This window comes from Lutjanus erythropterus, chromosome 5 (assembly GCF_056507025.1).
Source record: "Lutjanus erythropterus isolate fLutEry1 chromosome 5, fLutEry1.hap2, whole genome shotgun sequence".
Classification (NCBI taxonomy): domain Eukaryota; kingdom Metazoa; phylum Chordata; class Actinopteri; order Lutjaniformes; family Lutjanidae; genus Lutjanus; species Lutjanus erythropterus.
In genome coordinates this window covers 36,849,752-36,875,076 of record NC_139321.1, presented here as the reverse complement: position 1 = coordinate 36,875,076, position 25,325 = coordinate 36,849,752, and the positions used below count along the sequence as shown (strand labels likewise).

The 25,325-nt window shown below is 39.2% G+C and overlaps 1 protein-coding gene across 1 annotated transcript in view; it reads right to left on the bottom strand.

The window, feature by feature from the left end:
- cplx1 (complexin 1) overlaps positions 1-25,325 on the bottom strand; it is a 92,684-nt gene that overhangs the window by 15,100 nt on the left and 52,259 nt on the right. The window lies entirely within an intron of this gene.

Here is a 25,325-nt window from a genome sequence, read left to right as displayed (position 1 = left end):
GCTATGGGCATCAAATGACATGCTGCATGTGTGGATGGTGCATTTTGTCCTTGCCCTGTGATTTTAAAAGAATTGTTATTTTAAAATGTAATTTATAATATAATAATGTATAAGATATTTAAATCTTATTTGGTATGTCTGTCTTTCTTATAGCCTGCCAGTCAAAACATCACTCATCCCATCATAAGCTGCCAGTGTTGACCTGGACTGGTCTTTGCCTGCCACAAAGCTGCTCCACTTCTGAAGGTAAGCTCGCTAGCAAGTAGCTAGTGCTAACTCACAAAAATGTTTTTTAAAAGACCCAAAGCAAAGTCTGAAAGTTACTGGCCAAGTAAAACTTGCAAGTATGATGCAGTACGCATAAAGTATGGATTTACTGCTGTACGTAAAAAAGGCTGTGAGTGATCCACAAATTTGGGTTCTAGTTGGGTGGTATTTGGGGGGCTTTGGCATGGAAAAGTTTGGGAACCACTGCCCTACCCCAGCATCCTTATGATTTTTTTCATATTGAAGGATTCTGCAATTCATGTCCAACCCAGGAACAAGTATACCCTTAATGTAGGTATGTGGAGAGTGTGAAGGCTGTGTTGGTCAAGGGTCAAGTCCAGCCAACACAATACAATAACACCAATCAAAATATAATAATACTTTGCACAAAAAATCCCATTACAATTGCATAATGCTATACAGAAGACCAATAGTAGCAGGGGCCTATGAGTTTTGAATCTGTTGATCCTGCATCTTGACCGATTGCATCTGCAACCAGATGGAAGCAACCTGAACTCAATGAACAGAGGGTGATGAGGGTCAGCAAGGACCGATTGGACCTTCTTGATGGCTTTAACTGTGTACACATGGGAAAGACCATTTAGATTTGAGCCTGCCAAGGGTCAAGAATTGGGTTGGCATGGTAGGGACATGTCCCTACTAATATTCAGAGATTACTGAAGTATCCTGAGCAATAATACTGATCAAAAATTACAACCACTGTTGTCTGTCAGTGTTTGGTCAGTGCTCAGAATTGTGACAAAGTACCTGTGTTATTATAGACCCAAAACAATGAATTTTCAAGTTTGAAATGTTACATGCTCCCCCTCATTAAGCATCATTTTGTTCACTATCAATTAAATGACTGGTGACAAATCTTGTCAGTTATTCCATCAGAGACAAAGTGAGAAATGCACAAAAATCGTATTATTTATTAATTTATTTCCATGAATGCTGTAATCTTAGTCAGCGCTCCTCTGGCAGCAGCACAGCATCTCTCCGTCTCCCTTCACTGAGGGGACTGACAGCTTTGTCTGTGCTTATGGGGACACTGTGTGTCTCTGTTGCTCTGAAAGTCTGCGACAAAGAAGAGACAGACAGAGAACAGGGTAGGGTAGTAGAAAACACAGCTGCAGCAGTTTGAGACAAAGAAACGTGGTTTGTTTCATTCACTCATCACAAGTTCTTCTTACCTGTTCCTGGTGGACAGATGTGTCCATCTGACTTTCATGGTGCAGATCAGAGTTCTCATTTTACCACAATGTCACCATAATATTTCCCTACACTATAAAAATGATAAGTAGCAATTGTTGATGTCGTTCAAGTTTTCAAATTAATCTGACTCAGATATAAGTCTTTGCCACTTGCAACTAACAAAAACTTGTCCTGACAACAAATTCTCTCCATTGTTGTCCTTACACGAATGGTTAAGTTAGTATAACAAGGATTTTTGACTTGCAGTTACAGCACCCTTATTTTTCTTGGGGGTTTCAGAGTCTCAGCATGTGGGCAAGTTTTTATTTCACTGAACTTAGAATTGTAAGTTTATTCATCAAGAATTATCTGTGTTTGTTGAAGGTAGACATACATGGAATTGAAGCAAGAGTTTCATGGTTAGCCTCACAACAATATCATCATTAGATGAACAAAAAGATCCAAGTTGCCAGACCTCTTTTCTAAACTTGTAAACCTTAGTAAAGTAGACAAAAGTTGAGAAAACTAAAAGATCGATTGCATCATGTCGCCTTGATATTTTGTGTTTTCTTTTTACCAGTGTAACCTGTAAGTGTAAGTTTTGTTGTTGCTCAGTCCTACCACAAAGGCACACAACACACAATCACTCCCTAACATTGAACTAGAGCAACCATTCTTCAACTTGGTAGAAAGAGTTTTAAAAACTTGGCACTCAATGTTAAAAACAACCACCATGATAAAGTTGCGCTGGTGTTCACACTGTCGGAGCTGTCAGGACTCAGATGCTGCCATTCACTCTTGTATAACATGAAAACAGCTTCCACAGACACAGATAGATTCTGCAGTCCTTCACAGTAAACATTTTGTTTTGTCAGTTCCTGTTCTGCTGCTGAATTGTTGTGCCTGAGCACAGTGTTTTCACAAGTGTGATGAATCCATGTCAGTTACACACACAGGAACAGATGCAAGTCTCCACAGAAACACACACTCTCCTACTGCCTTTATTGAGATGCTGATTGATGAAAAACGATGCAGCATTTGTAGATGATAAAGCAGACACAAACAAAAACTATATAAACAATTTTGCCTCAAGTCTTACATGACATTGAGTATGTTCTAATTACTCACTGAGTTCAGGATTGTTGGTTTTGCTGCTTAAGTAAACCCTTCAAAAACAGATGCTGATATTATCTTTTGAACTACAACAAGTTGAAAGGCCATAGTTCAAATTAGGAAGTTGCACAGACTAATCTTGAGTGTCATCTCACGTGTTGAGCTGCTCCTGCAGTGCTTTTGAACATTACCTTTACATGAGGCTTCGGCTGCGTCTTCTCACTCCTGAGGAATTAGATTTTCTTTCCGGCTCAGTGGCTGGAAACAAGCCAGGCACTCTTACAGCGTGGCCCGACGAACCCCGAGCCCACCACTCTCTGCTCACTTCCAACTTGCAGGAAAGAAATTGATTTTAACGAGGACTGGACCTCCTGGACCACACTGGGCAAATTTGAAACATGTCTCTACCTGCCCCGAGTTCAGTGCACTTCCCTTCACTATTAGCGCCTCTTCCTGTGCCCCGGCCCGCACTCGCCTGCTACACTGAGCCTCGCAGGCTCCCCGGAGGAACAACTCAAAGATACAGCCATCTGCTTCAGCCACGAAATTGATGAGACAGCGGTGACCTTAGGGTTCTTGGCTGCAGTCCGAACTTGCAGCGTTGACGGAGCAGGACAAGCCCCTGGTCCTCAGTCATACAGAACAGGGTGACAGCTAATTAATAAACAGACATGTTGATCTTGTTTTTTCATTAACTCCTTAGTGTGCTGAGCACATGACCTGTTGGCACGCTAAGAATTATGTTTGTTATCTTGAGGCTTTTCCGTGTCAGTGTATCATGTAAAATGTAAAGTAACATGGTACCCATGAACGGTTCACGAGTTCATCCAGTCTAAATGAAGTGCAGTCACTGACTTTCCATGTTTCTTCTAACAAATCATACTCCTCTACAACCCTGTTAATCTTTGACAACAAAATACCGTGCTCTGTTTTTATTATTCATAATTAATTGATCAAAGTTACCATACCTACTGTGAATAAGTAATGACTAAAGTCTATACATAAACCGTGTTTTCTCTTAAACGTGTGCAATATATTTTAACTTTAATTAAAACTAGGGGCCTCATATCAGCCTTGATCAGTCTAATTTCCATATACTTGAATTTTTAAGAACAGCAATAGCTAATAACGTATAAGGTGAGCTGTTAATTCATGCCTTTGTCATAAATTTGGGACTAAAGATGATCAAGGAGTCAGAGAGATACTTTCTGAGTTTTACTTCTCTGTTCTGCAGCTGGACCCTGACATCCCTGATCTAGGGCGAGCACGTTGTTTCTTTTCAGGCACCAAGTTTCATGATTAATATGCTTTCATAGAGAAGACCTTCTACCTTTTAAAGTTGCTAACTTGCAGTAACACTCATGAGATAAATCTTAAGGACTTTTTGCTTCGCCCCAGGCCAGACTGAACTGCTGAATGGAACAGTAAACTTTCTCTCTGGCTTTGTTACCAGTAGCTTAAGGAGTATATGTATAAAAATCTCTAGTGAAGCTGAGTAGACTCTGATGGAGAACCTCCCCCATCACTTCAGGGATAATAAATTCATCTTTGGCCAATCTGAACAGAAAAAACTTCTGAAATTAAAACTTGTTAAACTTTAGAGTCTGCAGATTCAGATTAAAAATAGCACGATGCACTTCATATCTTGTTTGAACTTGGACTTAATGAGATATATCTTCCTACTTCTTGTCATCATGTCATCATGACCTATTCTCACCTCCTCCTTAGCACAGGCAAGGACATGTTCATTTGTGCTAGTCTTTAAAATAGGTTTGTAAGATGGATATAATGTAGTATTTTTAACCTTACTTTGCACGAACACAAAGTCATTGGAGGAAGATAGTTGTTGTTGCTGGAACATTGCATTGTAACACTTCCTGCCGAGTGAGCGTCATCGCCCGCACATTACTTTAAACAGTATGCTGGAGATATAACAACATCACTTTATATTGGCAGGATGTCACATGAAATGTCGCTACTAAGACAGGGTTGTTGCAGTAACGTCACTGCAATTAATCATTTTTAGTGTAGTGTTGCAGTAACGTTGCTACACTGTAATGTTTTAAATGTACTGTTGCAGTCAGGTTGCTAAACCATAATGTTTAAAACGCGATGTTGTAGTAACAATGTTGCAATGTAATATTTTAAGGGTAATGTTGCAGTAATGCCACTGCAATGTAATGTTGCGGTTAGTCACAGTCACAGTCATAACATTGCAGCAACATACAGTGTTTGTAGGGTAGAGTGGAGTAAGTCAATCAGAGAAATAGCATCATTATAGTTGGAAAATGTGTCAAATTGTGTTTAATCATGTCTAGATTGGTCTAATTACTCTGCAATTACAATTATGCCCTTCATTAGTTCTTCTTAGTTTTAGAATTTTAGGTGAAAGAGTTTTTTCCAGTGTCCTTCAGCAGAAAATCTTCTCTTTTGCAGAGATCAAACATTTCTAACTTAATCTGTCTGTACACCACAACATCCTGGTTCATACATGTCTGTGGTTTAGTTCACAAAGTTTGGCAAACTGGGTATTTTCCTATAAGAATCAGCTGTGCACACAATACACACATACAATACGCACACGCCTCTTAACAAGGGTCTGCTGCTGATGATTGTTACCGCTTCGCAATCGATGCCGCTTTATCTCTTACACTTCACATGTTGCATCTCCTCTCCCAAACCTCCGCATGACTAATCTCGATGCTCAGGGCTAATTAGCTCGTCTGATTGTGACAAAGTTGCTGTGTAGCAGCGTGAGACAGTTGTCGTTCCCAAAAGCCTTGGTGTCATCAAACGCTGCCAGCTGTGGTGTCTGGGAACAGTAAGCAAAATGAGAAAAGCTCCAGAGGAAGAGCTGAGAGCCTCGACTATGGTGAGAAAAAACATGGTCTAAAGTACTTAATTAGAAAACACAATGAATTACTCATCCCTCATCACAATGCTAAAGCAATACAAGGCAACTTTGATTGCTTGAAAGAAAACTACATTGAAGGTTTTAACTGCTCCTTTTATCGCAGTTGAAATTCCCCAAAGCTAGTATGTGGTTATTTGAAGTCAGACTGTCTCTACTACAGAGAAACCTCGTGTTCACATCTTATATCATAATGTTGATTTAGCTGTGATTCTTTCTGCGAAAATCCAATAGACCAAAAATCCTGGCAACAATGCAATTAGTTAAACATTAGCTCCACTAAAAACATTACAGAGTGTTGCAGAGGATAACATGCAACTAAATGAGGGTGTCTTTGAGGCAACTCAAGAAAAAGATCCTGTAGCCTCGCTAGCAGCTCTGTGAGACTGTAATGCTCAATTTAAAGAAAGTGTGTAAGTTTTGGACAAATTGAACTGTTTGATGTTGTGGGGTTAGGGTTAGGTCAGATTACACGGTAATCCAACCAACAGTTGTCGAGATACTTTACTCTGCAAATGTCAACCTGATGGTGGAGCAACTGTAAAATCAAGTGAGGCAAGTGAGGATTCATCCTGGGGCACCGTGCACATCTGTATCAAACTTCATGGCAATCAGTTCAGTAGCTGTCAAGGAATCTCACTAAAAGCAAAACAATGTCAAAGTCATGTGGCGTCGGATGAAAGGTCACTTGGTTCAGTGGGCTTCGTCTTCTGTGGACCATGAATGTCTGCAAAAAATTTCAAGGCTGTCTATGCAATATTTGCAGAGATATTTCAGCCTGGACTAGAGATGTCACAAGAACAAATACTTTGGTACCAAGTTGATGCCACATAAAAAATGTTCAGTATTCATTTTTCTACAGTGCAGTTCTTCAAGACCTGACGGCACACCATACTCAAGTGTTCTGGTCTGTCGTTCATGGCCAAAAGAAGAACACTGCCCGCCGCAGGAGAAAGACGCATTGAAAATGACAATAAGTGCAGTGGCAGGGACAGCTCCATGTCAACTCATCAATAAGAAAATAAGAGTCACTTACGGAAGTTCGAGGCAAATCATCAAGGATAGGGTACGTTTGCAAAAAGCCTCTATGCAAAACGATGTGATCAAACTTTTCACACAAAAGGTAGAAACACTTCCAAATACAAGTCATGTACTGTTTGTAGTTCACTTATATTCAAAGTTAAGCAGCAGACACCACTTTTGCACTCCACTACTTTCCAGACATGGCAACATGCTCCCCTGACATTGATTTGCATTAAGCTTAGTAAATATCTCCCTCAGTCAAGAACAATGATTAGAATTTTAATGTTTTATTTATTTATTTATTTATTTATTTATTTACCTATTGTATTGAATAGTCCTGGTCTAAATTTCTGGTATCATGACATCCCCAGTCAGGACAAAAGTGGCAGATTGACCAAAAACCTGACAGACATCACCATCCTTCCACCATCCACCATCACACAACCACACTGCTAGTGGGATGAAATCCATGTTTTGAGTCATTCCATTACTCCGCAGTACAAATTAACCTGTTTGGTGACATCTCTGCTATGAGCGTGGAGAGCTAGTTAACCATGCTAACTCATTACCGCTTTAATAGCAGTTTTTAGGTCAGCTGAAGCCTGAGGGCTAATTTTAATTTAGGAGACAGCTTCCTCTGCTTAGTGGGAAGAAGAGCAGCAATTGAAAAGGGATCACAGAGAAGTTTGGAAGTTAGGGATGGGCAGATCACACAGTGGATTAAACTGAGCAGAGTTATGTAAAGGCTGGCTGTGGATTGGGAGGATGCCTGAATGCATGCTTTGTTTGTGTAGTTAAAGGAGCAATGTGTCACAATTGTGCATCCAACAATGAGTAAAGCAGTCCACTTAACGAATTGGAGCCATAAATGGGTTGAAATCTTATTTAATGTATGATCTGTGGTTGAAGAGAGCTGTTTCCCCTCACCCACTCTTCCCCTGCATGAAGAAGCTCAGGCAGGCTGCAGGAACACTGCAGGAGCACAAGACAAGTGTGACGATGTGAAACTGACAAGAACAAGTGACTATGAGTCCTAACTCCTATCAGGCCCCTTAACCATATTCCTAAATTTAACAGTTTTAATGATTTCTTATGACTCATAAACAGACTTAGCATGTTTCCTTGATCTCTGATGACGTATCATGCTCCTTTTCTGCTAAATTACCACAAATATACTACAAATTTCAGCTTCAAAGAATGAGGAGAAGTTCCTAATTCTGTCTATGCATATGTACTATAGGGTGTGTGTGCACAGTGAGTGTGCACAGCTGCTGTGCGCCGTCAGAGCAGAGAGTATAATCGAGTGCGTGTCCTCCAGGTGAATTTGTGCTCAGAGAGCGTTTCCACTTGTGTGTGCGTGTGCATGAGTCCCATGTTTCGTGCTGAAGGATGGGTGAGAGTGAGACCACATGAGAAGAGTCCCCTGTGGAGCCCAAAGGCACACTGAGAAGGATGGAGAGAAGCTGAAATTGAAGAGAGACAAACACAAGGACAAAGGAATAAGGTTAAGTAGAATGGGAGTGAGTGAGATCATTTCCACTACAACGCAGCATATTATAGAGATCGATGGGGAAAATGAGCATGCGTAAATAAGAAAAAAGAGTGTGACAGACTAAGAGCAGAAAATCTGTAACAAGGACAGATTAAAGAGCTGCGAGTAATACACAAAATGATGATAAAGAGCACTCGAGAAAAGAACAAGAGGTATTTAGGTGAGAGAAAAGAGGAATAATGGCTTGAAAGAAAGGGCAGTGAAAAGGGGAACAAAGTAAACAGAGTGAGACATATGATGATTGAATAAAAAAAGACGTATCAGGGAAAAGTTAAGATGAAAAGAGAGAAGAAAAATGGAAACTGAAAGATAGAGAAAGATGAGACAGGAGGGTAAGAAAGAGAAAAACAGATTTAGAGAAGGAGTGACAGAGAAATATGTGATAAAAGAACAAGTGTATTGTGAAAACCAGAGAGAAAACACAAGATACTGCAGAAAAAAAAAACAAAGCACGAGAGAGGAAGCAGCAGGACCAGCTCAAGGACTCTGTGTTCCTGCTCTCCCATCTGTCACCAGTCCTCAGCGGTCCCACGGCTGTCGACCGGTGGGTCTCTGTGCTTCAACCCCCACAGAGCACACCAGCCGTCTAGACCATGATCATCAGCCTTCTGCCCCGGGCTTGGACGGGAAGGTGGTCCTAAACCCCCGGGGGAAAGATCACAAAGGAACTGTGCCATGCAGAAGAAAATAACATGGCTGGGTGCAGAGAGAGCAGACCGTGTTCTTAAGTTGGCCAGCCTCGAGTCACTTAGTTAAGACTATAGTGTAAACAAAAAGATCTTCTTAGCCCATAGTTTTAGTTTTACAGAACACTTATTGTATGCTTCATTCTCATCATTCTCATCAGCCCCATTCCCAGAAACAAGCTCCGATAAACCGACTGTCCTTTACTTACATATAACTTTATTTACAGACACAACGTTTCAGTATTTAGGTGTAGCCAAAACCTGTTCAGGTGAGGACGATCAGGGACCTGTGCTGAGCTGAGTTGTCAGGCAATCAGTCTGACAGGCTGTGTGTATTTAGCACATTAGAAAGCACATCCCACTCTCAACATTAGCTATTTACTGTCTGTGGTAAACAGCAAATACATCAATTAATATACAGACATTGATATAAATAAGATTAAATTATCATGATGATCATCATAACAGAGTTATACATTAGCTCATGAAGAAATTGGAACAACTAGCAGCTAAAGAGCTACATGTTTTTCTCAAAAGTTGGTGGAGACCAAAACAGAGCAGAAAGGAGAATGAACATCGGATTTATGTTCAGGAGGAAAATAACTAATTTTAATTCTGAATATGACTGATTGTTTATTTCAGCTGTTTCAATACTTGTTGAAAGCAGCCTGTGAGTATTATTATATATCAGTAAAGGTGTCCTCACGTGATCAGTGGTAAAATCGCCCTGCGTTGGCTATCATTGGTTTCCTATGGGAAGAGCAGGGCTGGGCAATATATTGATATATTGATATTGTGATATGACACTAGAATTCCTCTTAGATTTTGTATGTCAATATGTCATGATATGGCATATGCATTGTCTGTTGAATTACAGTAAAGTGATGTCATTTTCTGAACTTATGATTTAACTTGTAATTATATCCACCCAGCCCTAACTGCTGTACTGTTGGGTGTTTAAATCTATAACAGTGCAGTAAGATCATCATGTTTGCACTGTTTAAAAATTTATGGTATGTTATTTTTGAGAAAATGTGTATATTGAGATACATAATGTATATAACAAAATAGTATAACGATATTGAGATATAAGTTTTGAGCCTTAGTGTCCAGCTCAAGGGAAGAGTGGTGGCACCCAGCTGGGCAGAAGCACTATCCCTGCTGCTTGAAACTGCCGCCAAGCACTCCACTCAAAGTTCACATTAGTTCCTGGGTTTCCACTGTCCTATCAAAATGCAACCAATGAAATAACAGCTGTATATGATGTAGCCAGAGGCAACACAGGCCCCTCTAATGGTAATATAGTGTGTGATAGAAAAAAAGTTTAAAAATAAGTTACCCTTTGATGTCACTGAGCACGGTTTTGATCCGTCCTCCACACGGCTTCATACCCCAGCAGGAGGGTTCCAGAAATAGAGTGTTTTGCGCTTTTGATTTTGTTTACGTGCTCGGATTTTTTTTTTGATTGGTTCTCTTTCCTTGAGTTTTATGCTACTAACATGGATAAGTAGGCTGTGTTGTTAAACTGTATCTTTTTTGTCTGTTTTTATGATTGCAAGTTGTGGAGGTGGGTGTGGTCACCAGTCCGCTGCAGGGCGAGAGAGGTGTGTGTGTTTCATGAGAGTAGTGTCAGGTGAGTTGACTGACACTGCTGCTATTTTTTCCTGATTGCATCTCTTCCCTTTTTCATGCAGTAGTGTGCTGGTCCTCAGAGGACTGCTGCCCAGACAAAGGAGAGGAGTTTTTGGTTAAAACTGAACTGGAAGACGTGCTGCAGAAGCCAGTCAGCCATAACCACATGTAGTGTATTGATGATTTTGTTACTGTGTTCTGGGCAGTAGTGTCACAATAAAAGTTCTGCATACAGTTTGAGGGCTGACGCAACGCAACTGTGCCCAGTGGAATCAAGCCATTACAGAATTACCAACTCTGTCACACAGCATTAAAGGCATACCATGATCTTGCATGGAAGTAACAGATGGTGACGTGTGTGTAATCAGATGCGGCTACCAGATTTGTGACAAACTTGCTAAAGTTAGCTTAGCTGTTTATGTATGCCAGGCAGACATGATGTATATCTGTGGTGCATTGTTCTGCAAGTCTCTGTGCTCTACCTCTCAGTGATCAGAGAGCAGTTTTTTTATCATCATCAACCCTAACCCTAACCCTAACCCATCAGGTGGCTTAATGTTTAATTTATTTGCAATATGATCTTCAATGTCTTTTGAATTGTAAAGTGTGCAGTAAACTCTCTTGAAATCGATGCCAGGGTCATACGTTTTCACTCACGGTATTCTCAGCATTTTACATCATTTTTCTTTGTAGAAGATGGTGATTGATGATTCTGTATAGCAAAAAAGTTTTTTTTGGGGGGGGGGGGGGTGTGCATTTGTGGCTACAATGCCTAAAAAATTACCTAATTTTTGGTCAGTCAGTGTCCATGATGAACAACAGAGGAGGCCCTAAAAAATAAAGATGCCTTTTCTTCAATGACAACAACAAGGAAGCAGTACAGTCACTGTCAGAGTAACAAGGACAACATGTAGATATACCGATATATGTGCATAATGCACACAGCCCAGCTGGCCATGCTTTCTGCAGCAACTCAACTTGGTGTTCTTGGATTTGGCGATCACTTTATTCCCACACAGTGTTACCAAGGTAAAAGGAACCAATCAGGTATGAGAGTGGGCGTTCATAAAGTGATAAAAACTTCCATTTACATTAACATCTCACCATCTTCTTAGAGGACAGTGTAGAAGTCATGGTTGCATTGTGATGCTTTAAAAGATCTGTGGCTGTGTATCCACTCCCACACAAAGTTTTATCAGTGTCAGACCTTGAAAAGCTGAAAAAAAAAGCTCTTTTGTTAAAGCAGCACTGAGTCACTTTTCACACTGAGCTGTCTGTGTCGGTCCTTGACAACTATTGACTTTATCAGGGAGACTAGTTTGGGTTTTGGAACACAGTTGTCCTCGGAGAGCTCTAACAACACAGTTTGGGTAAAAGAAGAGGAGAAAGCCCGTTCAGCACAGAAAATTGCCTCTATATCGCCAACAGTTGCAGGCTGACCAGGGAAAGATTATTTTATAGCTGATTGGTGCCAAGTTCAATCTCCTGTAAAGTGTCCTTGAGCAAGACATAGAGCTGCTTCCTTTCCATTATTTTCCTACCTACATTCATGTTGTTGAAAGGTTCCTTTAGCAGCATGACTGTCCTTTAAAAACATTCTTGAGCAGAAAACTGAACTAACATAAGTCTATAAAACAAGAGCAAGTGTGTTAGCATGGTGTTTTAAAATGTCTTTTCTTCTGTGTTCCTCTATTTGGTCACAGAATATTTGCTTATCTTTGAAATTAATATTCTTTCAGCCTGTTCTCATCCCCAGGTTGTCAAATACTGACATTTTTATCACGCCCCTCAGTGACTCAGATGCACAAGATATAATTTAGTGTCTTTATGAGACGCATCAGGATTTCAGTCATTTCAGTGTGAACCCATTTGCTTAAGGTTACGTAGTATAAAGAGTGAGAAAATCAGTGTTCGGAGGAGGTGGAGTGATTGGATGAGTCGAACACAGGGGGGGACTTACCATTAGGCAAAGGTCCGCAATTGGCTTCTGTGCCAAGCTCCCAAGGACGCCATAAAATTTCTCAGACACTTATGGTTGATAAAGTTTTTTCCCCACATTTTGCCAATTAATTATGTCCTTTTAAAACTCTCTAGATGCTAAAATCAGAATGCTGAGTTTATGAGTCTCTCCCCACTACCTTGGATTATTCCATGATCTTGCTGCACATCTGTGGAAATGATTCAGGAAGACAGAAGCCAACACATGTAAATAAAAGACTCAGCATAGTGAACAGACTGCAGTGCTGAAAAAAGGGGGGAGGTGGAGGAACTAAAAACAATGCCCACCCCTTGTTCACCGTGCAGCCATCTGGCAAGAGATACAGAAGTATCCACTGTCATACCACCAGTTTATTTCTATGACTTGTTTATTTATTCAAGTGTTGAATAAAGGGGAGAACAAGGGATATGAAGGGCCCCATCCCTGCGTTTGCCTTAGGCCCCAAAACGACTATAGACTTTTACCCAGGAGGCCAGGGTTTGTGTCCCATGTGACACCAGTAGTCAGCATAATCGTAAGTTTTGAGTTACATAACATTACGTGCATGAAATGACTTGTAAACAGTGTTGGGAATAATGTGTTGCTGTAATTCCACTACTTTTGATAGTCATTAGACATAACTTCTTACTTTCCTAATTCAGCAATGCAATTACTGAAAAATTTAAGTGGGTTTGTTACTTTTGTCTTGAAAATAGTGGACAACTACAGAGGACAGTAGATGTAGCAAACAAATGATCTGATCTATAATCTAACATCTATAATCTGATCTATAATCTAACGTCACCCAACCTTACAGTGGTGTGAGAAAGTTCAGGCAATGTGAGTTTTGCTTTTATTTATTCACTACTGTAGCAATGCTTGTAAATCTAGCACTGTCTCCGCTCTTCTTCTACTAAACGCTACTGTCTAAACCATGGACAATAAAAGCATAGCTAAGAAAGTCTACTCATTGCTAGCATCTAGTGGTAGGGAGTAGAAAAAAAACCCGATAATGGGTACAATGATAAATAAAAATTTGACAGTTGTCACTACAATAACTGTACTACAATGCAGTAAAACAAATGGTGACAATAAAATAATAAAAGCAATGTGTGTATTAATAAGAGAATTGAAGCAGCTATTTAAAAGTAATGTAAGTTACTTCCTGAAATAACAAATTACTTTTATATGCAGAAAGGCTGCACAGTAAGTGAAATACTATAAAAATTGTCAAGTGTAATATCTAAGTTGCAGAAGCTGCACATTTTTTATAAGGGAAAACTGTGTGAAAAACAACATTATAATGAAGTACTGTGGCAGAGATGCACACAAAACCACAAATGTGGTTCTCCAGATGTAAGAAAACATGTTTGTTTGGTGACCAAAGACAAATGTCACATCATTATGAATTTAATATTTCTTTTCAGTGAAAATGAAAATTGCGATGCAGAAATGGTCATTCCCAGCGATCCTCAATCCTGATACAGTTGAAATATCTGTCAAAATAATTGCAATATGATTTTTTTTCCACATATGGTGGAGCACTAATATGCAATAATTATAGTAATTTAATTGCTAGTGAGGGAACTACAAACTGCAACTAATTACTTGCCCAGCACTGCTTGTTAAGTCATGTGACCATATTTTCCTCAACCTAACCAAGTAGTTTCAGTGGCTAAACACACATTAATGGCTACTTTGTGCATCAGTGACATGCAGAGGTGGGCTTCTTTTGAAGAGAAAATATGGGAAGCATGTCTGTCGCTGAAGTATTTGGCAAAGCCAATAGAATGATTTTTCATGTGCTGGGATTGAAATGGAACGAGGACCCTTAGGAGATGTGAGGCATGCCCCCCTGCCTCTCCTACCCCCCATCTCAGTAAATCTCTGGGGTACATGGGAAATGGAGGCTTGAGGTACATCAGTCCTGTGCTTTATCACCACTTCGCAACCATTATCATTGGAAGACAGCCTCACAGTGTCTGGCCTCGTCGATGAGCTTGCAGAGACAGCGCACATTTATCACCTCTGAGGTTGGCACCAAGGACAAGGCAAACCACCCACACGCACACACACACACACACACACACGCACACACACACACACACAAAATGCAGGTCAGCATAACACAAGTTTACTGAGTTTATCCTTGTAATATGTGCAGACAAAGCACATTCAATTAGATATATTACACTATCAGTCATGAAAATGAGCAAATAAATCAAAATGTACTTTACAGTTTATGATCAGAGCACTCAACAAAAGACAACCAATTTATCTTCCAAGAACTGTTTGATTTCTCTCTCTCTCTCTCTCTCTCTCTACATATGTATGCTTTGGAAAAATAATATTTAGTTGTGTGAAAGATTTCATCAAAAACTGCAATACATCAAGTCGAAAATACACCAAAATGCAACCTTTTCCTCCCTGGTGAGGAATGTCACCAGGATAATATCACTTCAGCAGTCACTTTAATCATAATGATCACTGGCTCATTATATGATAACTGGCTTTGTATGGAATTTAGGTCTGATAGCTTCTTCTGGCCCTTCAGATAAGCACTATCTGCAGCGGAGCTTGCTCTAACAGCCCACGACAGCTCGGGGTGGCACGTTTGGTCGCGTGCCAGAGATTATGGAGGGCAATCGCAGAACTTCATGAGCAATTACTCTGGAGTCACTGCAGTAATGAGTCATGGAGGTGACGCTGCGGCAGGACTCTACCCACCACAGAGTCACAGGGGAGGTAAATGCAGGAAACAGAAGGAAACAGAGGGAGACTTTACTGTATAGTATATCTAAATTCCAGATGGGCACTTGAAAAGACTGAAGATTATTTTCAGTTGGATATATATAGTGGTAAGAAAGCTTGACATGAAATGAGCAAATTGAAATTTTATAGGAGCAGATGTATGTACTGTATTACCCCTACTGCAGATAAGCAGTCAGGTTTGAGAGTTAGCAACAGATCATCAATGCTTCACATTACCTGGATTACTATTAACTAGCTATTACAGTAATATGTACTGTAAATAGCATATTTTTATATTACATGAACAACTACTTCATTTTTATTCTTAGTGTTAGAAGAAGAAACACCAAGTAAGATGTTAATCACACAATGTTTTGGCTTACAGCATAGCAACACATACTCATCCCTACTCGTCAAATACAGATGTTCTGTCATGCCTCTTCGGCGTCCATCCACCTCTTTCTCCCTCTTTACACTACGTTGAAAGACCAGCCATGTATGTGTTTACACTGAAATCAATTGAAAGCCCAGTGCATGTCTTTCAGCTGCTGATGGATACCACATGCCTCTGTATGAATCGCAGAGGGGCGTTGACAACACGTCAGTATTTGACAAGTTCGGAGTGAGATCGGGCCTATTTTTCCCCCCAGAAAAGTAATTCTGGATAATCAAAGAGTAATTAAAGTTTACATGGACACAAGCTGCTGTCATTAAGTTTTGTTTTAGACCAATCAAAGAAAAGTAAACCTAGCGCAATTGCTTTGGGGTGTGCTGTAAAAGTAATGCATCGTGTAACTAATTGGTTTTCCTGGAGATAATAAATCATATAAATTATTCAGTGTGCAGTATCAGTATTTCACTCAGGTGAATTCTTAATTCCATTGTGCAATTATCTGGTGTATTATCAACTGCTGAGTATACAGTCTTCCTATTTTTTTATATTTCCCTTGTTTATATTGTCCTTTTTATATATTAATTTGTTTAAATTGTTAATATTTTTTATATGTCCTCTTGCTTATATTTTTGTATTTTTTGTGATGCTTCTTTATATTTTTGCCATCCACTTTACTGCTGTGACACCGTAAATTTTCCCCATTGTGGGGCTAATCTCCCCACAAGCAGTGAAAAAAGTGAAAGGCCATATCTAGAGCCGGTGTTTGGATTGTCAGTTCGGGGCTGCTGTAGAAACATGGTGGTTCAGCACGCCACCCTCTGTAGATATAAATGGCACATTCTCAGGGAAGAAAATTCCTTTTTTCAGGTGATTTGTTTTTTTTGTTTTTGGGGGTTTTTTTTGCATTTGATTGATTTTTTTTGCTTTTTTTCAGAAATGAGCTGCCTGTAATCGTCATGTTTTGTTTTGTTTTTGTCAGACAACCAATCTTAGACAATAGCCTGGAACCCAAGAAAATGAAGCAGAGTTTACCTTTTGTGTTTTGTTTTTTCTGATGTTTGCCAGAGAGCCAAGGCGGAACTCATGTCAGTGCAAGACAGTAGAGTAAAAGAGGATTATAAAAGTATTTGTGTGGTCACCTCAGAGTATTTTTGTAGCTTTTAACTGAAACTCTGTGGTTTGAAGTTTGTGTCGCTGTTTGTACTTTCAGGTCTCTTGCTTGTGTTTCATGTTCGCTTTTAGCTTTTAGCTGGCAATGAAAACCCAACATTTTCTAATTTTGCTGCTTCATTATAAAAGTTTTTAGGTAGCAAAATACTAGGGGACTTTTATTGTGAAGAAGTTAGAGGAAATGGTTGCTCAATTCAAGATGAAGCTGCATCAAGACACACCTTCAAGCGGAAATCCTCACCTCTCTGGGCTAACGCACCAAGCCAACATGTGTGTAGAAAAGGCCCATATGAAAGCAGGCATCTTCTGGTTGGTGCTCATAATGAAAAAAAGTTTCACAAATGGATACACATACATAATAAAACAAAGGGGCAACACTAAACTGTGCAACAATGGCAGTCATAGGAATTCCCAAGAAATCTTTGACCTAATTTAACCTAATTTATCTCTGTTTTCCAATTCTACACATTATCCTATTGATGTCCAAAGGCCAAAGCAAACAATGAAGCAACACAAAGACCATGCAATAAGTAATAGGCATTGATCTGGGTTTTGGCATAATCAATTTTTAATCTTGAGATATGGTTCAACAAAGCTGGTCACAGAGGACTTGTGTCGTTGTGTTCATACATTGAGCTGAGCTCATACAACACATGAACCCTGCATTATGGATTCAAGGTTCTCAGCCTCTGTCACGGCTCTGCTCAAGTGTCCTTGAGCTGATTACTGACCATCTGACTGCTTCAAGGGCACTGCTCCATAAAACACAGATCTATTATGGCTGACCCTGACCACCATGTCGACAAGGAATACACGATTTTTTTTCTTCCTACAGGGATCAATAAGGTATCAGACAGTACTTTAAAGGCATAATCTTACGCCTGAGGTTTTTTTTCTTGGCTATGTCTGGGTTTCTGATCCCTGTGTGCACTTACATTAAAGGAAAAATCTAAAAATAACCCACCAGACGGCTCATTAAATGCATCTGTGAGAGACAGAGGTATTAATGCAGACTTTCTTAACATAATGAAGGGTTATGCAAAGTCTTTGTACATTCAAGGACAAATGTTTGGGTTTAAATCTTACTAATGAAAGAGATTCTGTTGTGTTATTGGTTATTATTTAAATAGAAAGCATTAATCATCACATTATGCATACATCAACAGGCGTTTTCCTGGTGAGAATCTGAATACATTTTCATTTGGAAAAGTTCATAAAATGCATCAAAGTTGATGTTGTAATTTCCCTTTAGGGTTCACATCTTGTGCGTCTGTCTTGACAGATCAAAGAGCTGAATCAAGCTAGTCATCTCTGATATGTATAACCTTGGAGGCAATTCACATGACAGCAGAAATGCCTGAAGAAACAGCATAAATGTTGTCTTCTAAGTGTCCATTCTCTGTCTTTTACCACCTGTTCAGGTTTCGTATAATCAGTCTTTTGGCTACCTTTTGTCATAATGTATTTTGTTTATTGCCTTTTTCTCAATCTTAATGTTACTTCATGCTGTTCCTTCTATCCTTAGTTTGATCGCTCACTCTATACTTTCAGTCAATAATTGGAGGTGATGTGCACCCAAAACCAGCACCTGTTTCATCTGCTCCATATGTAAAACAGCAGCTGTTACCATGGACGACAAAAGCTAGAAAGCAGCACAATATGGCACTGATTCATCAGACCTATTACTAAATTTCCAAATCAGAAGATAATTAATACTCTTTCTATACTCGCCTGCTATTAGTCATGTTAGAGCTTCTGTTGATGTTATTACTAGACTGACTGGAAAACTGGGTGGGGCTTTCTGGCACAGTACCAAACTGCTTTGAATCCTACTCAGAGGCACTGCTTTGTATCTATAGGGCAAACAAAAATAACCTGTGGAGTTCCCAGGAGTCTGTTCTGGGATCTATCTACATTCTCACACCAGCTCAGATTATGGAAAAAAGCAAAATGTGTTACCATAATTATGCAGATGATGCATGCATTTACATAACCATATCACCAGGGGACTATAATCCAATACAAGTGCTCACTAGTTGCATTTAACGAATGAACGTGCCAGAATTTTCTTCAATTAAACAAAGATAAAGTAATTGTTTTGGGGAGCCAGTGAAGGATCATTAACAGTTGGTGCGCAGCTACAATGTAAGTTGCTAAAATGTGCTATAAAATAAACATGCTTTGCTGTGCAGAGAGCCAAAGACCTGATGCTGTGACTCAATAGCCCTGTTTTTATCAACATATTTTTATGTATCATAGAAACTGCAAAAACGTGCAAGCAATTTGGCAAACAAGTTTTTATACTCGCTTGAGGTGGTTTTGGCTCTTTCCAATAAAACTTAATCCACTTTATTGTAGATGGAAACATCTTTCCCAATAAATTCTGATATAGCAAACTCACATGTCTGATCAGCTGTTTCCAGCCCAAGAAAAGAAGAAAAGGAAGTTGTTTCTGTTTTCAACTTAGACTGTCCCATGAATGAATAATTACAAGTCATCAAGTTACAAAAAAGTCCAGAACTCTTCTCCATTTTTCTCTTGTAGATGGCCAAGGCAACAATTTTGAGGTTTACTGGTGGCTGATAAACAACTGGTTTTATTTCCATTTTGCAATCTTTTTCTATTGTGCTTATTAACATAATCTAAACCACCAACTTCCGATTAAACTAATGGCTTGATTTCACCGGGCGCAGCTAGATCATGTTACGGCTACATCATATCTTGTCCTGGCCACACTGCAGTGCATCCCAAAAGCCGCCCTCCGTTCTGCTTCAAATATATAAGGTGGGTTTTTTTTGTCTGCACAAAGCTACACAGAGCAGGTTGAGGGAAGTCAGACACAGAAACAACATGGAAAATGCAGTCAATTTTCAAAACACCCTTTGCAGACTCACAATCAAAAACACAGACAAAAATTATCGATGGTAGGAGCATAAAAAGCAAGGACAGGGTTCCAGATCAATAAAATCAGATCAAGTGAACATATTTAGTTTGGCAAAATGCCCCACTTCTCAAACACTGATATGGAGGATGGATTAAAACCACGGTGCAATCATGCCGTGCCCAGTGGAATCAAAGAGTAGGCTTTGTGTAGCCTAGTTTTTCCACTCCAAACAGAAGGCTCAAGTGCACCAAATTTACTTTCTTTTTTTCTGTTCTGTAAAATTAAAACGTTTACCTCAAATTGTCTTGACAATAACATGGAAACAAGGCAACTGAAGCTTTATTTCATCAGCCTTTCTATAAAAAACATGAAACGTTCCTTTGTTTTTTTTAATGTCCATATTTTAAGACAAATGGGCCTCTACAACAGATTGCTATTAGAATTTAAACCCTTTGTAATTCTAGCAAAGTTTAACAGTTTATCAGCACATAAAACACTAAAGCTCTCATAAAGTTTCCAGCATGGAAAGCCAATTAACTTTGTGGAGATGCTTTTATATGAGAGAGGAAAAGAAAGCAGGTAATCACCTCTAGAACCAAAGAGGAAGAATCACTTTTAAGTATACTGTTCACAGATGAAAGCAACCATTATTTCTAGCAAAGTTTTGCTATGAACGAAGAATAGAACCAAACTTTGTATGGACCCAAATTTTTAGAGAAAACAGTTTTTTAAACTTTTTAAAGTAAGGTGATTTCTTTAAAGTTTTAGTTCTAACCACACGTCAGTCAATCAACTCTCTGAAGTTGTGTTAGTTCATTCTCACACAAATTATTCAAGGACTAATTAGAACTGGCTTGTTGTGCGCTTCTGTTTGCTTTGTTCTGCCAGGTAGGAGACCTGAAAGCAATTATGTCCGATTCAGATATGACAAAGATTAGTTAAACTCTTTGTGGAGCTGAATAATTGCTCCTGATGATTGCTTTTTAGAGGATCAAAGCACAAGTGATAAATAAAAAATAAATAATTGGATTTGTCAACTGATTAGACGACCAATAGCGATTGATTGATGTTATAGTAAAATGCTGTATTTTCTCTTTTATAATAATCATAATGAACTTGTGTAACACTCTTCAAAACACAGATACAGTTACAAAGTGTTTTACAGAACAAAATAAAATGGTACACACAGATCAGGTAAAACCAATAAAAAAACATAACAATATAAAATAAAACGATATGAAATATAGAACCCAAAAATGGGGAAGCTTGGAGTCAAAGATCCTGCCCTAATCGCAGGTAGAGGGCTTAATGTTGGAGTTGCAAGAGTGTGTCAGTGTCCTCATTGTCCATCATAAATTTCATCCACATGACAAAGTAAATTAATATAATATCTGCAGATAATTTCACCCAACAGAAGCAAATACATACAATATAATATGGGCCCAAGAAGTGTCCCCTGGGGGACTTCATGTGAGAGGGGGCTGATGAGAATTATCCCACTATGAAAGAGCAGAATCTGTTCGAAAGGTAGGACCAAAACCTTAAACACTGACGATTTTTTAAAAAGGACAAATATTTCAATAGGAATAACGCCACCAGAATGTTAGTAATCATCATATTGCGAAGTTGTCATATTTCAAAATTGCTTCATCTATTCGTAAGTTTGTCTAAAATGAGTTGGTTTGTGTGACAGATTACACAATGAGTCAGTTTCAGAGATCTCTCAAATACTAAAAGGACTTTTTGTTATCTATCAGTTTCTTTTGCGTATTTATCACACATTTACCTTCACTCGTATTTTCATTTGTCCTATTTATATACTTCCTACATACCTGAGATGTGACTTCTCACACCTTCGAAGGGCCAATTAACAGGTTAACTCATTAACAGATTCCTTCTTACAGTTATGGCTACAAATGAACGTGAAAGTGAGCATCAAACATGCATGTCTGCTGTTTGTTTGATCATCATATGTTGCAAGAAAAGTGATATTTTCTTCTACATAGAACTGGCTGTTACAGAGTTTCATATGAGAATCCTGAAGTTAAAATCAAGCATGAATGGGAAGGGAATTTAATTTGTCAACCAAGAGCCATGTTTATGAGAATCCATCAATCCTAGATTTGCATTTTTAGTAGCAGTATTTCCCACATGGCTACAGATGCTAATGGGACTCCCTCTTCAGCTCTGCAATAAAAATTTCCCATCATCCACGCAGTTAAAAGACTCTTTCACATTAAGGACAATAGCATCTTCTTGACACGGCTTTCATTTGACACAATATCCGGATCTATCATCTAAAAATCAATGACCCAACCTCTGCCGCGATGACATCCCTATCTGTTTGATGGGGCGGAAACAGAGGCAAAATATCTCTTAAGGTTCATTTAAAATGTACATGAAACATCACTGGAGGTCATAAACCAAACAGTGAGAGGTTCAGAATCTGAATCTTGAATAAAATCACTAAAAGAATTTCCTTAGGATGTTGTAAGGGAAAACCTGTGATGTCCAAGTGTTTGCTCTTTGTTACCTATGTGTTCTCTTATGTTTAGCTACACATACAAGTTTTTACTTTTACCCCTTGCATATTAACATAAATATCTGTACTTTCTACTCTTTACATTTTTAAAACTGACTTGTTGCTTTAGTTTAATTCATTTGAAGGGAATTATCATTTGTATTTTGTGCCATTGTGTGCTGCCTTCCCAAAATCAAGACTGATTTAAATTGAAATACATGGGACAATAACAGAGAGCATTTGTTGGTACGGTACATATCACACGCAACTGATGAAACAGACAGAGAGGGAGACTCAACCGTGGAGAAAAAGTGAGGCTCCATTAGCTTTGCACAGAAACAGCCCAAAGAAATGTCTTTCAGAGGCTACTTTCATACTTTGAATAACTTTCAGAGCCTCTCTCTCTTCACTTTTACTTGAGTAAAGAAGTTGAATAAGTGCTTCTACTTAAAACTTTCTGCTTAAGTTCTACTGTACTTCTACTTGAGTTAAGAATGTGTGTACTTTTGCCACCTCTGTCTGTCTCTGACAGTAACAACTCTTGTGAAAGCCTTTATCTAAACACTTGGGCCTGGAGACAACCTAAGAGGCTTTATGAAAGGGAACCCCTGAGCTTAAGGAAACATTCTGCATAAGGGACAAACTTAAGTTTAAAATTTAAGATTGTTTATGCAACCGGACACTGAGCCTGCTGCATTTCCATCTTTCTGAACAGTCAAAACAGGAAAAAATCATAAGCTACAGAGCTTTACAGGCTTAGGTATTTCACTGTTGCGTTCTCCAAATGGGATGAGTTATTTACTTTAGTTACAAGAAACTGGGACACCAATCTTGAAGTATGGATTTAAGAAAATATCATCTAACAAACAACTGATTTGAGATGAGTTATACAAATGGATAATACAAAATTCAGTTTGAAATTTATTAGCCGAGGTAAACAGACGCTCTCAATTGAATCCCAGATTGCGGTACGACCTTCGAGGAAAGTCGTCTTTTCAAAGCCACCAGCTCCTCTGAGAGTGCCGCGACGCTGCCGTCACCTTCTGAAATAGGCATTACCATGAAAACCCCACAGAGCTAAGCTGGCTCAGTTCCTCTCGGGTATGTATTCTCAGCATTATGCATGCATGTTGATCCCTGAGACCCAAGGCTCCGCATCCCTCTCACCCCCCAGTCAGGCTTTTAGCTCCAATTTCGCCTCCTGCCTCTGCACTAATATCAGGAACTATGATTCACTCTTCTGTGCCTCCCGATGGCTTTGGAGAGCCACAGTCTGTGAATTAGCTCAACGGCTCTGTGGCTTCCCGCTACGCATAATCACCCTCGCCTCATCCTCCCCTACCACTGTCTGAGTATACTCATCGATCACGTGGGAGAAATCTGATTTCAATAACTAACACCATTACTCAAACATGAGATCACGACGACCTCCTCGCAGTCACCCGTGGCTTGGATTTGTGTGGCTTTGGAGCTTTGTGAGCATGTGAAATATGAAAATGGAATTCATGCCAATCCCTCTCACAGCATGAGTGGCCATGCAGGAGCAGAAATGTGTACATAAAGAAAAGGACTGTGGAGCTCTGCATGGCTCAGATTAGGTGGCAATTTCTAAATATACATATACAAGTGTGAAAAACACCAACATTTGTCTTCTTGTTCTCTGCAGTCCACATCTGTTAAATTATGTTTAGCTTTTACAAATGGCTTCACAGACCCACACTTAAACACAGTAAATGACAAGTGATGCCACCAATGCTTGAACCATGAATGAAAAAAGTGCTAAATAGCTAGTGCTGTAAAGTACACTAAATGGAGTGTTTTAAAAAGTGCAAAATTTTCCTATAGGATTTTACCAAGTACTTTTGACGTATGTGTATCATTTAGTAATAAAAACATACTATTATTGTACTAGTACTATTGTACATATAAAGCCACTACATACTGCAATGTTCCAGTCCCTTCTCACATCAGATATGATGCCTCAATTACCTTTCTAGCATCATTTCTGGTGGTGTAATGCTTAAATGTGTTGTTACAGTCTGCATGACGTCTGCATATGCAGGAGGTTGGGATGGATTGGATGGGTCAGCACCCAGGAGACAGGAGTTAAATCACAGATGATTTCTTTTTAATGTACATATTTTTTTAGGGTTGCTAAAACTCAAAGGTGTAAAGATAAAAGTTTGCTTAGTTAACTTAAAAACTTTAGGATCTGAGTTCGATTCAAGACTCAAAAATCTAGTGAGGGCAGACCTTTTCCCTGTACAGCACCTGGTGTTATGGTTTTGGATTTTGTTGGACACTTCCTGTTTTATTTTGGTAGTTTCTGGTCCTCCCTCATGTGTTTTGTGTTTACTTCCTGTCTTTGTCTGTTTTCCCGCTCTTTTTGATAAATTATTTTCACCTGTCTTTGACTGCCCTCACCTGTGCCTTGTTATCCTCCCTTCCCTTGTGTATTTAATCCTGTGTCTTGTCCTCTTTTGTTGTCAGTTCATACTTGTCTTGTCGTGTCTTTTATCAGTGTTTCCTGGTGTTCAGTTTGCTTGTGTTTTTGATTCCCCCGTATGGGTTTTTGGATTTCTTCTTCCCCCAGCCTGGATTTTGGACTCTCACCTGCATTATTTGTAAGCTTTTGTTGGTTTTTAGTTAATTAAATATCTTTTGAACTCTCCCCTCTGCCTCCTGTTGTCTGCATTTGGGTCCTCCTAGTTGAACTTGTAACACCTGGAGAACTAACTGGAGAATTGACCTTTAATATAGATGTAAAATACACATTTCTGTAAAATACACATGTACATAGGTTACATAACTTAACTTGCATATGTTTACATAATTTTGGTAACAATTTGTTCTTACCATGACAGTGAAGGTCACCTGATTTTGTCCAAAACTCCTAAAATGCGAAATATTTCACAGCAAGCTTTTTTTTTTTTTTTTGAAAGTCTAACCATACATTGTATATTTATTATATTCCAGCACATACAAAAGTGATGTTAGAGGGATGCATAGGTAAAGCCTCCATGGCGTAGGCTAGCCTCCATGGTTAGCAAAGACACTCACTGGGCGCCTCACATGCTTTGTAAGCTTCACTCACTTTTTGTTAGGCACTCTGGCTAGCAAGGACACTCGCTGTCTTTTGTGTGTGTTGTTTAATTGAGTAGGAGTTATGTGTGGTTTCGTAGGTTAACCATTTTATTATGTTGGCTTTACTCATTTTGAACTTAATTTAAATGAATCTTTGTTTACACT